This window comes from Dasypus novemcinctus, chromosome 17 (genome assembly GCF_030445035.2).
Source record: "Dasypus novemcinctus isolate mDasNov1 chromosome 17, mDasNov1.1.hap2, whole genome shotgun sequence".
Taxonomy (NCBI): Eukaryota; Metazoa; Chordata; class Mammalia; order Cingulata; family Dasypodidae; genus Dasypus; species Dasypus novemcinctus.
The window spans coordinates 10617445-10634676 of record NC_080689.1 but is presented as its reverse complement, the minus strand read 5'-3'; the positions used below and the strand labels follow the sequence as shown (position 1 = coordinate 10634676).

Sequence of the window (17232 nt, the reverse complement as noted above, 5' to 3'; positions counted from 1 at the left end):
TCACCAAGTGGGCACTCGTGCAGGAACTGGCTTGCCATGCAGGCACGCTTTCTCTTCTTCTTTTTCACCAGGAGGCCCCAGGGATTGAACCCAGGTCCTCCCATGTGGTAGGTGGAAGCTCTATCACTTGAGCCACATCCACTTCCCAGAACAGTATGATTTTAACCTAATAAATTCCCTTTGTAAAAACAAACCAATTCCTGGTATATTGCACTGGTAGCCTTTAGCAAACTAAAACACCTCCTGATGCTCATGTGGAGAGAGATAATTCCCCCGCCCCAACCCATGGAATTGCTAAGCAAATGGCAGCATTAGAGCCCAATGTGGCGGCCCAGTGCCTAACTAACATTGTCACAATAGCAGTAACGGTTACTAATACGTTCCTTTGCTTCCCTAAGTGCCCAGGGAGATGCAGTGGGAGTGATCCTTCCCTTGTATCTTAGCGGGCTGAGGGAAGGCCTCCCTAAGGGCAGAGGCAGGGCTCTTGTTCCCCAGCCACCCCAGTGATTTCCAAGGAGACAGGCCCACCCCTAGAAAAGCAATCAGCCCAGCAACTGGTGCATGTCTGGCAAGGTGTGCCCTTTGAAAACCAGGGGTGTGGGCATGCGGCACCCCAGTTCATATGGGGGCTATGTGGAGGGTTGTGCCAGGGACTTCCCTTACATATCCTCACTGTTGTGTGTTGGTTTTTAAAAATATTTGATTCACCTTTTTTATTAACATTTTTTTTGTTAGAGAAATTGTAGGTTTACAGACATATCATGTATAAAATACATAAAATACAGAGCTCTTGTTTAACACCCTATTATTAACACCTTGCATTAGTGTGGTACATTTGTTATAATCTGTGAAAGAACATTTTCATAATTGTACTATTAACTGTAGCCTGTAGTTTACAATAGGGTCCAGTGTGTTGTACAGTCCTGTTTTTTTTCTTTTTAAAATTTATTCTAGTAACATATATATGACCTAAAATTTTCCTTTTAAACCATATTCACATGTATAATTCAGTTAAATTCACAATGTTCTGCTACCATCACCACTCTCCATTACAAAAACTTTGCAATCAACCCAAATAGAAACTCTGTACAGTTTAAGGATGAACTCCTTGTCCTTTACCAACAACTAGCCTCTGGTAACCTATATTCTAGATTTTGACTCTATGAGTTTGCTTATTCTAAATATTTCCCTATATTCTAGATTCTGACTCTATGAGTTTGTTTATTCTAAATATTTCACATCACTGAGATCATACAACATTTGTCCTTTTGTGTTAGGCTTGTTTCATTCAACATGGTATCTTCAAGTTTCATCCATACCCTTTTATACCTACCTGCCTGTTGTTGTCCCTTAGAATTGATATAATATCTTCTTTGCTATTGCTGCAAAAATACTAAAATATTACTGTTGACTATCATCCATAAGATACATTTTAGTTGTAATTTTCCCATTTCACTATATTTGTAACACTTCGTAAAAGCAGATTATATTTGTATAATTTATATTATATATATACAATTAACCACAATCTTCATTCACCACCAAAATCTCTGTTACACAGTCCCTAGATTATTCTCTAGCCTCCTTTTAATTGACATTTATGTCCACAGACTACCCCTTTCAGCCACAATCACATTTATAGATCAGTAGTGCTATTTATATTCATTATAATGTGTTACCATCAACTCTATTCATTTCTACACTTTAAAAATAATCCATGTTAAAAATTCTACATACATTAAGCACCAGTTCACATTCTCAACCCACATTTTATCTCCTAGGAACCTATACTCTAGAGTTTGCCTCTGCAAGTTTACCCATCATATTTAGTTCATATTAGTGAGATTGTGTAATTATTTGTCCTTTCTTAGCTGGCTTTTTTACTCAGCATAATCTCCTCAAGTTTTATCCATGTTGTTATGTGCATCCTGATTTCATTTCTTCTTATCGCTGAATAGTATTCCATTGTATGTATATACCACATTTTGCTTTTCCATTCATAGGTTGATGGATACTCAGGCTGTTTCCATATTTTAGCAATGGTGAATAATGCTCCTGTGAACATAGGAGCAGATGTCAGTTCATGTCCTTGCTTTCAGTTCTACTGAGTATATTCCTAGTGATGGGATTGTGGGATCATATGGCAAGAACTTCATTCTTTTTAATGTGGAATAATATTCCATTGTATCTCTATACCACATTTTGTTTACCCATTCTTTGGTTGATGGCCACTTTGCAATGATGAATAATGTTGCTATGATTATCAATGTACAAATATCTGTTTGAATCCCTGCTTTCAATTCTTTGGGGACTATTACTAGTAGTGTGATTGCCAGGTGTACGGTAATGCTATACTTAGCTTTCTGAGGAATTTCCAACTGTTTTCCATAGTGGGTCCACCATTTTACATTCCTACCAGTAATGGATGAACATTTCAATTTTTCTACATGCTTTCCAACACTTGTAATTTTCTGTTTTTTTTTTTTTTTTAAATATTATAATAGTCATTCTAGGGGGAGGGAATGGTATCTCACTGTGGTTTTGATTTTCATTTCCCTAGTAGCTAATGAAGTTGGGCATGTTTTCATGTTCTTTTTTTTTTTTTTTTTTTAAATTTATTACCCCCCCCCCCATTGTTTTTGTGTTTGCTGTCTGCTCTCTGTGTCCATTTGCTGTGTGTTCTTCTGTGTCTGCTTATCTTCTCTTTAGGCAACACTGGGAACTGATTCTGAGACCTTCAGGATTGGATGAGAGGCACTCAATCTCTTGTGCCATCTCAGCTTCTTGGTCTGCTGAATCTCTTATTGTCTCTCCTCTGTGTGCCTTTTTGTTGCATCATCTTGCTCTGCCAGCTCTCTCCATGGGCCAGCACTCCGTGTGGGCCAGCACTCCTGCACGGGTCAGCACTCCATGTGGGCCAGCTCTCTGCTCAGGCCAGCTTGCCTTCACCAGGAGGCCCCCAGGATTTGAATCCTGGACCTCCCATATGGTCCAATTGCTTGAGTCACATCTGCTTCTCTTCATGTTTTTTTTCCCCTTCCCCTCCCCACCCCCCACCCCCCACCCTGCTGTTTTTGCTGTCTGTGTCCATTCACTGTGTGATCTCCTGTGTCTATTTCTCTTTTTTGTCTTCTCTTCTTGTTTTCTCCTCTTGGATTCACCAGGATTTGATCCTGGGGACCTCCAATGTGGAGAGAGGTTCCCTGTCACTTGTGCCAGTCCCTTGGTTTCTGTTGCATCTCTCCTTGACTCTCCCCTTCATCTCTCTTTTTGTTTCATCATCATCTTGCTTGGCTCGCCATGGGACACTGGCATGCAGGCACTGTCTCACTGCACGGGTCGCCGTGCAGGCACTGGCTCGCCATATGGGCACACCTTTACCAGGAGGCCCTGGGGATTGAACCCAGGTCCTCCCGTATAGTGGTTGGAAGCCCAATCACTTGAGCCACATCGGCTTCACACCTTCATGCTCTTTTAAGCCATTTGTATATCTTCTTTGGAGAAATGTCTATGCGCATTTTTTTTTCGATTGGACCATTTGTCTTTTATTGTTGAGTTGTAGGATTTCTTTATATATTCTGGATATTAAACCCTTATTGGATATGTGGTTTACAAATATTTTCTCCTGTCAAATAGGTTGTCTTTTCACTTTCATGATAAAGTCCAGTGTAAAAGTTTTTAATTTTGATAAGGTCCCATTTATCTATTTTTTCTTTTGTTACTTGTACTTTGGGTGTAAAGTCTAAGAAACAATTGCCTAACAGAAGATCCTGAAGATCCTTCCCTAAATTTTCTTCCAGGAGTTTTATAGTCCTGGTTCTTATATTTAGGTCTTTGATCCATTTTGAGTTAATTTTTGTTTATGGTATGAAATAAGAGTCCTACTTCATTCTTTTGCATATGAATATCCCATTCTCCCAGTACTATTTGTTGAAGAGACTGTCTTTCCCAATTGAGTGGACTTGACAGCCTTGTCAAAATCAACTGGCCATAGATATAAGGGCCTATTTCTGTACTTAGTTTGATTCATTGGCCTATATCATTATATGCTCTTTTGACATTATTGATTTATAAGAAATTTCAAATTCCAGAAGTGTAAGTCCTCCAACTTTATTCTTTTTCAAAATGATTTTCACTGTTTGGGGGCTCCTTATCCTTCTAAATAAATGTGATGGTTGGCTTTTCCATTTCTGAGTTTTGATTTTTAAAAAAAATCCAAATACACAGTCAGTGACCCCAAGCTTTTTGTCAAATTAGGGTGGCTCTAGTTTCAGCTATGATAGCCAAGAAGGATTCACCCTGAACTTAGAATTTATGGCATGGAAATGAGGAAATGAGGAGAGGGAAAAAAAGCACAGAGGGAATAAAAGTACAGTTTAGAGCCAGATAGATGTGGGCTTCAGCTCTGATTTTAACACTTATTGGTTGCTGACTTTGGCCAAAGTTCTTCATGTCTCTGAGCCTTAGCTTCTTCCTTTTATAATAATGCTGACTTCAGAGTGTTGTTATTAGGATTAATTAGGAAAAGTGTAAAGCACAGAACACAGGGACTGGCATCATGATGGCACATTGGTTCCTTTTATGTAATGAAGTTGGATGGTCGAAGTTTTTAAGGACCTTTTCAAAGTTGTTTTCCTGCTCCCTACATCACTCTTGGCTCAGGGTCCTTTCTGAGGTCACTATCCTTTTCTAGCTGGGATATCTTTTATCTTCCCATTTAATCTTATCTACCTTGCTGGGCAATCCCTATTGATTTCTAGATCTATCTTCCCATCTCTCATCTCTATCTTTGTGTCATGTCTAGATTGAGCTTCCCTAGCACAGAATTTAATAATTATATACAATGCTTAAATCTTTGATACTGATTCATCTGCCTTCTTCCTCTCCATCCTGCCCATGTGTCTTTGGGCATAGGGACCATGTCTTGGTTGGGGCAGGGCTCAGGGTATGAAACATAAATACTAAGTGAGTGAACTGATTGGTCGTTGGTTTTTAAAAAAGAGCTATAAGTGTAGTGGAAACACTTTGTTTCCTGCAGCCCCAAAACACACATGGTGGGTAGCTTGAGAGGTGCACCAGGGGCTCTTCTGATACATTCCAACACTTGAATATTGATTGTTTAATTCAAATGCACAGTTGGTGGTATTGTCCTTTTCTTCATCTCATAAAAATTTGGTTGTAAAACAGGACTTACTTATAGAGGTCCTTTTACTCCATCAAATGCACAGTGGATTTCGGTGCCTCTGTCAATTCAACTTGAAGCATGAGAAGAAATCTCGAAAGTGTGTCATATAGTATAACACTGGGAACTTCATTCAACTGAAACTAACTTGCTCAGGCCAAGAAAAGAACAACTTGGGGCTGTGCCACAAATTGCATAACCAGCACTCCCTCTGGGTCAAGGCAGCCAACTTTTGTAGTCAATAACAATGTTAGATAAGCTGGGGACCGAAGGGCAGGACTATATTAATAAAATCCCGAGCTCTGCAAAGAAAGAACACACGTCAGAAAAGATTTAAAGTTCTTATGTGACAAACTCCCTGAATCTAAAAAGTAGGAGAAGGAAAATACTTAAGATTCTTGTCATACATTACAGTAGAACTGTGATAATATTCTGGTACAATTGGCAGCGCCATCCTAACACGACCAGTGGGCAGAAAGAGAGCGCCGGAGGAGAGAACAGCAGTGTGATTAGGACCAACCCTGGAAATGTAACCAATAAGTTCAGTCCCCCTCCTGTTCCAAAAGCTTCCCGAGGGCAGGCCTATGTCCTTTACGTCTTTGTCTTCTTAGCATTTGTGTCATGTGGTGGGCATTCAATAAATGGTTTTGAAATAAATAATGATTCAAGTGTGCACTATGACATGAGTTCCTATAATTTAAATAGGAAAAAAAAACCCCACATTTTATTTTTTGATTGGAAATCTGGCAAGTTAAATAGAAAGTGTTTCAGAGTCTTGTCTGCTATTCTTCACTGCTTCTCCTTTTCTCCAAATTCAAGATGAAAGAACAACCATTTATGGAAATTTAAGTACTAAGTCACTTGTCTTCCTGCATTGAGTTTTCTTTGGGAAGCTCATTAACTCTAAATTCCACAAGAGACTTCTTCTATATTGAAAAGTAAAATATTCTGAATATTCTGGGCTAATTTTGATTCTATAGCATGCTCTTGTTCATTTAACAATCTTTTGTTTGTGATCGAAGTTAACTTCAATTTTTCTGAATTAGCAAAAGATACATTTGTGCACATGCATTTTTGTGCACTTGTTCATTTATTTTCTTTGGGTAAATTCCTAGAAGAGAATTCTGTGTTAAAGAGTGCACATAATTTAAAAGTTTTTTGATCCATGTTACCAAAATGTGCTTCCACCATTTGATTGGTTATTGACTTGTTGCAAACAACCAAAATCACTCTAGATAGAAAGGAATTTATTACCAGTTATTTGGTACTTAAATTTTTTTTGGCAGATTGGAGGATCTGTCTCCAGGCTAAATTTATAGGGAACAATGAATCCCCGGAATTTTATTACCCTTTCCATGACGAAGAAAGTCACTGTTGCTGTAGGAATATGCTGAATCAAGAAGCTGCTGGTAATAAACCCTACCTGCCACCACTAAAACCTACCGATGATTTATGAGGGCCACAGAGGATCCTGATAGGTGGCCTCAGAGTGTGGAGAGGTAGCAGTTTCAAGCTACACATCACTGTACTGTTGCAGCATTCCCCTCTGAAAGCATTCCTCTCTGGGAGCTAAATCCTTTGAAGAAGGAATGCCCTAAGTTTCAGGGACAAGCAGCAGATAAATTTTATGGGTGCTTTAGTATGTGGAAAACTAGGAAATAAGCTCACTTCCATCCCTTGGATACTGGACCCCACGTTTTCCAGCAAGAAAAAAGCAACACCATATATGGGTTCCTGGTTCAGAGCATATAATGCAACCTTAAGAGCACCTTGAGTTTGCAAGGTGTTGCTTTCTAGTTAGTGCGCAAACTGAGACGTCAGTAGGGCCGTGGCATTATTCTTTAAGGCCAGCTGCTTCTGAGGATGTACTGCATGGTGAATTTGGTGAATCCTTTGAGTATCATCCCATCACTTACTTGGTTATAAAATCATTTCCTTGAACAGAAACAATGCAGAGGATACTGTGTTAGTGAATGTTGCAGTCAGTAAGTCCTGGAGCATTGTCGGCAGAAACAAGGCAGGCAGCTGAGGAAACATCCAGATCCATAGACTTCCCTACCAGGAATGATATTGTTGTCCCTGCCATTTTGGAATTATAACTGATAATAATTTTTAATAAAAATAATTATAATTATAACTGATCTGCTACCAGGTGGCTGGCTGGCCCCTTTGAGTTGAGATGCCTGCTAGGTCAGCCTTGGAGAAGGGAAATCCATGTACTGTCTCCATTTATGCCACCATAGCCTCTTTGTTCATGAGCCCATTGAGAAAGCATTGGGGTATTTGGGGAAAAGGACTGACTGACAGCTAGTCAATTAGTCATCTTGTCCCCGTGATTATTGAGAATCTCCTCTGCAAGGAGGAGACGATTTGGTGAGCATTCATATCCCACACTCTGGGCCCAATCTAACATATGCATTCATATACCTATTACCTAAACCTCCTGTCATTAACTCTTTACTCTTGGCTTTTCCAAAACCTTGACTGTCTGGCCAAACCATTAACCATGTCCCATGAATCAATATAGATCAGTACTTCTGGCTAGCTCTACTTCTAAGCCTAGTAAAAAACCAGAAGTGCCACTTGAATTTCTGTTAAATAAGAGGATTTCTTTATACCATTTTCTTCAGAGTGTAGTTGTAATGGTGCAAAATACACCTGTGATTGTTACCAGCATTATCATCAGAACTGTCTGTAAACAGGTTGCATTGTTTTCTCTTTTTAACCAACTGTCCGTAGAGAACTCCTCATGTGGCTTGGGCCTGACATGCTTGAGTGCAGGGGACATCTGACTTTATGGATTGGTGACTCAGATAACACCCAGTTCTGGATGGTCAACTCAGGACTCACGGTTACTTGTTGTCCCATAGTCAGGTATTTAGTCTGCCAGGAACCAAAGTAAGCCAGGAACTATTTCTTAAAAGGAGAACAATTATTTTCTTGGGAACATGACTTGGCTTCAAAGTCCTATGAGCCTTGACTATTATTTCCCATTAGGGTTTGCTGCAGGCACCATATACTCTGCTCAGACACTTTGAGCACAATTGGATCTGCTCACAAGGCCCAAAGGTTGACAGCAACCTGGACCATATAGAAAGTCTTCCCTTGTCCTGGACCTCCTTAAAAGGTGGTGCTCCCATGGGTTACTTGGTAAATGGATAGAAGCAGCACAATTTAATGTATAGTATATATATATCCCCTAAGTTCAGAGGCCTTATATTACCTGTTTTTTAGTTGTAGGGGTTCATGACAGAATATATTTTCTTGTACTTCAGAGGTACTATGCAGACATCATATCCAGATAGGGCCTAAACAACTGAAACTACTGAACTTTCAATGTGATGGCAAGTTTTTGAATTTTTATGGCCCTACTCTCTGGTACTCTTGTGTTTCCCCAAGAAATCTAGGGTGCCTGCATTCAAGGTTATGGCTTATGCAATGGTGAAGTGATCAGGAACTCTGTGGACTAAATTATGACACAGCCAGAGAACTGACATAGCCCTGAGTGAGATGGAAATGGTGTACTTCTTCAAGGTGAAAGCAAATTGCTTCTAATAAGTTATGGTTCCAAGAGCTTCCACTTGACCCTTGCTCACTGCATGGCCCAATTTCTAAGCATGGCTATTTCAGCTCTACGCTTAGGCACTGAGATGATAACTACAGAGTGAGTTCACAGACCTGTCACTTCATCATCACAGCTCTTCAATTTGACTGGTCGACCACAATGGCATTCTGAGTTTCCAGAAATTGGTGTTAACTCAGAGTCAGTATGTAATAATCCTTGAATAATCTGGGCATTTTCCTTTCCCATAGCATAGCTAACTAAGTAAAGAGCCATAGACCTTCTGGAAAAATGCAAGAGGAATGCATATAGTCTATACTTGTGGTATTAGCACAGGATCCTTTCTCAGGTGTACCCAGAATTCCTGTCAAACATGGAATTCTTAGTCTGTGAGTTGATTTAAGTCTGGAAACTCGATAAGCTGATGTGAATCTCCATTCATGCTGCTCAAGTCAGAACTCATTAACCAAACTTAGAAGGTCTTCTTGGGTGAAGGGTGGGTGTGGGGGGGAGTAATATACAGTTCAAGTAGGATCTTAGCGGACTGCCCATTCATTTCACACCAGGAGATCCCACTCTCAATTAGCCATTGCCAAAGATCCTTTTGGACCAGACCACTTTGATGGCCATTTTGGTTGTGTTGCTTTTATGGTAGCCATGCCCCTTGCCTCACTGGGTAAGAGCTGCCACTTGGCCTCAGTAAATCTGGGGTCCCATTATCCCTGATGAAATCAGGGAGCCCATTTCATTGGCAGTATCTCTTACCTTCCTTTCTGTCCTATAGAATACAGATTGTGTTTTTTAAGGCTGTGGAGATGTCCCCCTGCAGTGTAGGTCTGAATACCTTGGGGAATGGGATTCTGCTGGACCTTCTTGAGAAACGTAGTGAAGGGGTAAATGAGTGAGTCTCACGTGATGAATCCACTCCAGCACTACTGTCTTTTTTCATTGTTGGATTTCTTTTACCATGTTATACTAAGAACTTCCTTTCTTTAGCATAGCTACCATGCAAGCAACCAGACAAGCAAAGACCTGCTCTCAGCCTCCTGAACAGCACAGCAAATCTTTGGTAAGTGCCTTTGTATTAATAAACCTGGCCCAATCTAAAGTTATGCCTCTCCTTCCCTAGTCTAGCCCTTTCTCAGTCTATTTCCACACATTTCCTAGGCTTCTGATGATCTGAATGAGAAAAATCTCGCAACTCTTTTGGTGAGTAAACCTTCACCTCCTTGGTGGAACTGTGTTCTCCCTGCACCTGCTCCCCTCCGCTAGGATCTAGTTATAGGCCTGGAAGGTATGTAAATAGTAGGCAGGGACATGAGGGGAATGGGTGTCTTCTTGCAAAGTAACTACCGCAGGAGAGGTTATTGCAGGGTCTTCAATCAAGTCAGGAACAGCTTCATCCCATAGTGGGGCTCTCTTAGCAAAGGGAGGCTCAGAGAACTTTGAGGATTGAGGGGACTCAGTCATTCAAGTGCCCCCAGAGGTCCCCATTCCAACTCTTAGGACTCCTCAATTTGTAGTCAGTTCGCTAACACTTACATGAGACCTTGTAAGGCTACCAGTTACTGTCATTTACCAATCCACAAGATCAGAACCAGTTTGCTCCAGTTTGGTTTATTCTAGGCCTGCTACAAGAAAAGAGAGACTCTCTTAGGGAAGCCAAGAAGCCATCCTGGTCCTCTGCCCACCACACCCTGAGCTTGTCCTTTCTTTCTTTAAGTTCTCTAGCACAATTAGAGTTCTCTAGTTGATCAACCCACAGCCCTTGCATTCCTAATTTGTGACATAATGGCTGGTCCAAGCAGCTCCTCAGTTGGCCAAAGCTTTGCCTTCAATAGGTCCTTCATTCTCAGGGGCCTCAGGTGGCCATTTGGGCAAAAGTTTTCACATTGTATGCTGTGAACTACCAGTGTCGGTCCTTTTATGTTAACAGGATCCAATTCCAGCTCCCCATTTTCCCAAGAGTCTGTTACGCAGTGACTGGCTGGTATTAATTACTCTAAAGGCTAGGATTTAGTTGCAGCCAAAACAAATTGTCTTATGTAGATTAGGCAGAAAGGTATTAAGTAATTAGGTAACTTTCAAAATCATTATAATGGTGGAGAGTGAGGCTCTAGCTAAGTCCTCAGGAAAAAAGTACCATCTAGAATCACCTTCACTACAACTGAGAGAGATGCTACAGGTATTACAGGAAGAGTCTATTTCAACTGCCAGGTGGGTGTCCCACAGGCTAATCTCTTTCCCTCGTTATTTGTGAGTGTACGTGATTGGTGGATCCTAAATCACACCCAAACCTTAGCTCCAAGGAAGTCTGGGTAACATGAACTTCAGCTTTCCAGCTTTTGCAGTACTGGAAGACACAATAAAAGCAAGATGAGATGGATGCTGGACGAGACCGTCAATAGTATCCACCAGGCCAATTCTGGATGGAAATGTTGGTTTCCTTAACTTTCAAGTCATTGGGTATTAGCACCCTTTTAAGTTTCAGTTTGGTAAATGATGTATCTCCTTGTTATTTTAACTTGCATTTCATTGGCTGAACATTTCTCTCAGTTCTGCTGGCTAATTTGTGTTTCTTTTTTTAAAAAATCTCTGTTAATTATGTTTTTATATAGGTGTACCTAGTTTTGTCTTATTGATTTGTAGGAGCTCATTATATATTTTCTCTTTATTTCATTTTTTGGAAAGATGTTCATACAAAGTTAAAATATTTTCACATTCAACAAAAAATCTTTAGTTTTTCTGTTATGGCTGCTCTTTTGGGGCTAAAATTTAAAAGTTTCTTTTATACTTCATGGTTATATAAATTTTCCTCTGTACCTTTTGGTTTTATTTTTACATTTTAGTATTTAACCCATCTGTGATGTGTATTGGTGTATAATATATACTAGGAGTCTAACTTTGTGTTTTCAATTGTTTATCCAATTGTCCTCACACTATTTAGAACATCCATTCTCTTATCATTGATTTTAGATGTTACTGTACTATATACCAAATTCCTGCATGCACTTGGGTCTGAATTTCCTATCCTATTCCATCGATCTTTCTGTCTGATTCTGTATCATCACACTTTGGTAATCTTGTTTTAAAAATAACAAGTTAACTCATGCCGATCAAATTCAGACACTTTTTGTAAAGGTTTCGGAAAACAAACCCAACTGGATTAATCCAGCTAGAGTTGACGTCTTGAACATATTGCTTCCCCACCCAGAACTACGGAAGGCAGCACTGCCTGGTCAGCAAGGAAGTGGCCTGCGCAGGAGTCGCCTCGATTCAGTGCTCTTTTATCTTGTGAGGCCTCCAGCAATTGCTGCACCTTTCTGGGTCTCAGTTTCTTTATCTTTAACATAGGGATGGATATTGCGGCTATCAAGAGATTTTTTTTTTTAAAGATTTATTTATTTATTTTAATTCCCCTCCCCCCTCCCCCGGTTGTCTGTTCTCTGTGTCTATTTTGCTGTGTCTTGTTTCTTTGTCCGCTTCTGTTGTCGTCAGCGGCACGGGAAGTGTGGGCGGCGCCATTCCTGGGCAGGCTGCACTTTCTTTCGCGCTGGGTGGCTCTCACAGGGTGCACTCCTTGCGCGTGGGGCTCCTCTATGTCGGGGTCACCCCTGCGTGGCAGGGCACTCCTTGCGCGCATCAGCACTGCGCATGGGCCAGCTCCACACTGGTCAAGGAGGCCCGGGGTTTGAACCGCGGACCTCCCATGTGGTAGACAGACGCCCTAACCACTGGGCCAAGTCCATTTCTCTCAAAAGATTTTTGGTGAGGACTAATGAGAAGGCCCATGTAAAATTCTCACCAGAGTACCTGGCACGAAGTTTAGGCTGAACACAAAGTGCTAGCATGTGTTGCTAGAATTTCTGAGGATGCTGATCCCGTTTTCACACCCCTTAGTAGACTTTTAAATCTTTATTCATTTAGGCACTGCCCAATTCTTCATTACATTTATTTCTTGGTGTTTTTTTGTTTCCATTGTTGCTCTTTTGAGTGAAGAGGCAAAGAAAACTCCATACTTTGGAAGATGTGTACTATTAAAGATTTGACAAATTGGATGATGGTTTTTAAAAAAATTCTAGGTTCCATTTTTCTTATACTATAATGCTTTAAAGTAACAAGGCACAATAATATGTAGCTCAGAACGCCACACTCTGGGCCAGTGGTTAATTGTTTCTTAATATCTGACTTCTCCACTGGACTACAAGTTCCACGAGGGCTGGTGTCCTGTCTGCTTGCTCACTGCTGTAGCTCCAATTCATACTAACTTCTGATCTAGTATGCATTCAATAAATATTTGTTGAATGAATGAATAAATCAGTTTACCTGCCTATTTCTTCAAAAGCATCTGATTTACTTCTTTTTTCCCCACTCTTACAACCTTACAACTCCATCAAACTTCTTGTTCTTCCCTGAATACTCTAGGATATTTGTGCCTTTTCACATGCTGTTTTTTCTTGGTGTCATATTTTTCCACCTTTATGTCAATTGGAAAACTGAGACATAAAAGGCTTCCCGAACACTGGAATTGTTCTGCACGACATTGCAATGACTAATATAGGCCATTATACATTTTGGCAAAACCTATAAAACCGTGCAGCGCAAAGTGTAAACTATAATGTAAACTATTGTCCGTGGTTAGTAGCAGTGCCTCAATATGTGTTCATCAGACGTACCAAATGTACCTCAATAATGAAAGATGTTAATATGGGAAAGTGTGGGAGGAGGAGGGGGTTGGGTACATGGGAATCCCTCTATTTTTTTTTCTAAGATTTATTTTGTTTGTTTTTCTTTATCCCCCTCCAGATGGTTCTCTTGTTTGTCTGCTCACCTTCTCCAGGATGCACCAGAAAGCGAACCTGGAATCTTCTATGTGGGAGGCGAGTGCCCAACCACCTGAGCCACATCTCTTCCCTGTGGGCTGTGGCATCTGCTTGTTGCAGCAGGGGTGGAGTATAGCTTGTTATGGTGGGAGGTGGGATCTGCTCGTCTTCTTTTAGGAAGCACCAGGACCTGAACCTGGGACCTCCCATGTGGTAGGTGGGTGCCCAAGGGGTTAAGCCACATCTGCTCCCCCCCATATTTTGGGTGTATCATTTATGTAATCTAAAAGTTGCTTTAAAAATAAAAATAAAAAATAAAAAAGGCTTTCCAAAATATACCTTCCAGAGGCCCCACCAAGCAGAATGAGCCGTTCTCACATCTATGCTCTAATCACATTTTGCCTTTGCTAATACTATGATTTTTATTATTTTGAATACTCATGTGTGTTCATGTCTGCCTTTCCATGTAGACTTTGCCTGGCATGGTTCCTGGCAAACATGCAGTAAATGACAAACAAATGCATAAGGCTCAGCTCTGCTCTCAAATAGAGGGACAACACTGGAACTGCATTTTCCTGCTTTTGAGAGGAGCACATGTTCCCCAGACCACTTTGAAAATCTCCCCTAGTCACTTGTCAGTCAGAAGAGAACTCTTCGTACAAAGTGAAAACTCCCTAACAATTGTTCCTAGCTGGTAGCAATGAGAAGAAATGAGGGCTCCCAGTTTCCAGTTGTTGAAAAGTCTAAATTGCAAACAGAATGTTTTCAGACATGACCTACCTGAAGGAAGCAAATTTTATATCGGAAGAATGTGGACTAACTATACAAAGGATGAAATTCTTTAAAAGGAAAGGGTGGGTGGCAGAACAAAAAAATCACATGCAGCATGGAAGAGTTTATTTGGTCATCTGCCTTGTCACTTTCAAATAATGGACTCAGATAAGCATCTTGAGGCATCATATACAGTCTCCTTTCAAATAACGTTATGGGACTGGGGGGAGCGTTTCATTTCCTGAAATGCATCAGGGCAGGTTAGATAACTCATTAAATATAACTTCAGTTTTCAGGACAAGGTTTTAAAGAGCAAGAAAATTTAACATATAATTTTTATTAATTTTAAAAGCTTTTTTCCATTAGCAATGAATAAATGGTTTATGGCAGTCAATAGAAAAAAGTCTCAACTACAAATTATAGGATATTTTAGAGACATAGGACAGAGAGTATAGCAGTACTTTTCCAAGTGGGAGTTGTGGACATCGGGGTAAGTTGGAATGGAGAAAACGTTTGGGGGCAGCAGGTATTTGAGGGGGGCAGTGGTTGGTGGTAGTGTTAGAAGAGAAGAAGTTTACTTAGAGGTATCTAAGAGGCTTGGGCAGAATAGTCAAGATAACACAGGGGAGGGATAGGGGGATTTAGAAGGGGTAGATGAGGTATTTGGACAAGCTAGCATTCTTCACTTCTACTACCCAAACTGGAGTAATAAGCCTACAGACACACACAGGTGTGTGTGTAACAGTTGATTTTCTTTATTTACTTTTTCATATCATAGATGCACTTTTTATATTCAGTCAGCTTTCACTCAAAAAGTATTTACTGGGAAGCAGATGTGGCTCAAGTGATAAGGCCTCTGCCTACCATGTGGGAGGACCTGGGTTCGATCCCTGGGACCTTCTAGTGAAAAAGAAGAAAAAGCATGGCTGCGTGGCGAGCCAGTGCTGGTGTGGTGAGCTGAGTGCTCGCCTGGTGAGCTGAAGGCCCATGTGGCGAGCCAAGTGCCCACGTGGTGAACCAGTGCCCACATGGTGAGCTGAGTGCCCACACAGCAAACGAAGCGCCTGTGCCATGAGCCAGTGCCTGCACAAGTGAGTCACGCAGCAAGATGATGATGCAACAAAAAAGAGAGACAAAGGGGAGTCAAGGTGAAGCGCAGCAGAGACCAGGAACTGAGGTGGCGCAGCTGACAGGGAACCTCTCTCCACATTAGAGTTCCCTGGGATCAAGTCCTGGTGAATCCTAGAGGAGAAAGACAAGAAAAGAAGACAAAAAGAGAAATAGATACAGAAGCTCACTCAGCAAATGGACACACACAACAAAAACAGCAGGGGAGGGGAGGGGAGGGGAGGGGGAGGGGGAAGGGAAGGTGGGAGGGGAGGAAAAATGTAAAAAAAAAAAAAAAAGAAAAGCAGGATTTGCTGAGTGCAGACTATATTCCAGACACAGTCTGAGAGGCTGGGGAGACAAAGATTCCTTTCCTCCTAAAAATTTCTGAAAACCAAACAAAAATTTGGTCCTTTATACTATTTTTTTTTTTTGCTTTCATCTGAAGGAACAGCCAATGCAATAAATGAAACCGAACAATCAAAAATACGAGAGAGGTAAAATTTATGACACATAAGAATGAACTCTTTTATTTTATTTTTTTTTAAAGATTTATTTATTTATTTATTTATTTAATTCCCCTCCCCTCCCCGGCTGTCTGTTTTCTGTGTCTTTTTGCTGCTTCTTGTTTCTTTGTCCGCTTCTGTTGTTGTCAGCGGCACGGGAAGTGCGGGCGGCGCCATTCCTCGGCAGGCTGCTCCCTCCTTCGTGCTGGGCGGCTCTCCTTACGGGGTGCACTCCTTGCGTGTGGGGCTCCCCTATGCGGGGGACACCCCTGCGTGGCGCGGCACTCCTTGCGCGCATCAGCACTGCGCATGGGCCAGCTCCACACGGGTCAAGGAGGCCCGGGGCTTGAACCACGGGCCTCCCATGTGGTAGACGGACGCCCTAACCACTGGGCCAAAGTCCGTTTCCCAAGAATGAACTCTTTTAATGGAGGTCAGGGTCTCTGACTTTTCAATATGAAAATCAAGGATTACATTTCACCAAAAATCAGGAGCAGGGAACAGTATTAAACGGTAGGTAGTACTTACAGTGTTCTAAGTACTGGACATATTTATCTTATTTAATCTTCATAGCTGACCTGAAGGAGGATTTTATTTTCTTCAATTAAGAGGAAAGAACAGAGAATTTGAGAGGTTACGTGATGTTCCCTGGGTCATGCAGCTGGAATGTGGCAGAGAGAGAACTTATATTTGGTTTATTTGGTTTCAAAGCCTAATGATACTTTTCCCAAACGACACTGATCCCCATGGGGCCATGCACAAATTATATCTGGCTCTTAAAAATGATTCCATCTCAATTCATCGTGGTTTCATCTTGATGCAGGGCTCCTGCAAAATGAAAATGTCCGACTCTGCTCAGGTCGGGACTCCCCTAGCCACTGAGCGAGAATGCTTTGCATGCAGCCATGCAAGGGGTCCTCAGAGTCCACCCCAGGGTCAGGCACTCTTCTAGGCACTGGGGAGACAGAGATGAGTAGATAGAATCTCTGTCTTCCAAGGCCTCACCGAATGGGCAGGAGACAGTTACTTCAGCAAATAATTATGATATAGTAGAATATGGCAATGTGATTATTATTAAACTTTTTCATTCTTCTTCTCTAGATTAAATTCAGAGAATACTTATTAAGAGCTGACTACATGCAAAGGAACTGGAGTTTTAGCAATAGTGCTGCTTTGGAAAAGCAGGATGCATCTTAGAATATGGCAGAACGAGGAGGAACAGACGGATGCGGGCACACTTGGCATATTATAAGGACAAAACCGGGTTAGCCTGACTTGATG

At 41.2% G+C, this 17232-nt stretch overlaps 1 long non-coding RNA gene across 3 annotated transcripts in view; it reads left to right on the top strand.

Annotated features, from left to right (window-relative positions):
• The window catches only part of LOC101432510 (uncharacterized), a 126936-nt gene extending 111323 nt beyond the window's left edge, over positions 1 to 15613 (top strand). For all 3 annotated transcript variants that reach the window (XR_011646080.1, XR_011646079.1, XR_011646078.1), the window contains 2 exons: positions 9741 to 9813; positions 13551 to 15613. This is a non-coding gene — a long non-coding RNA (uncharacterized lncRNA). The remainder of the gene's footprint in view (positions 1 to 9740; positions 9814 to 13550) is intronic.
• The last annotated feature ends 1619 nt before the right edge of the window (positions 15614 to 17232 follow it).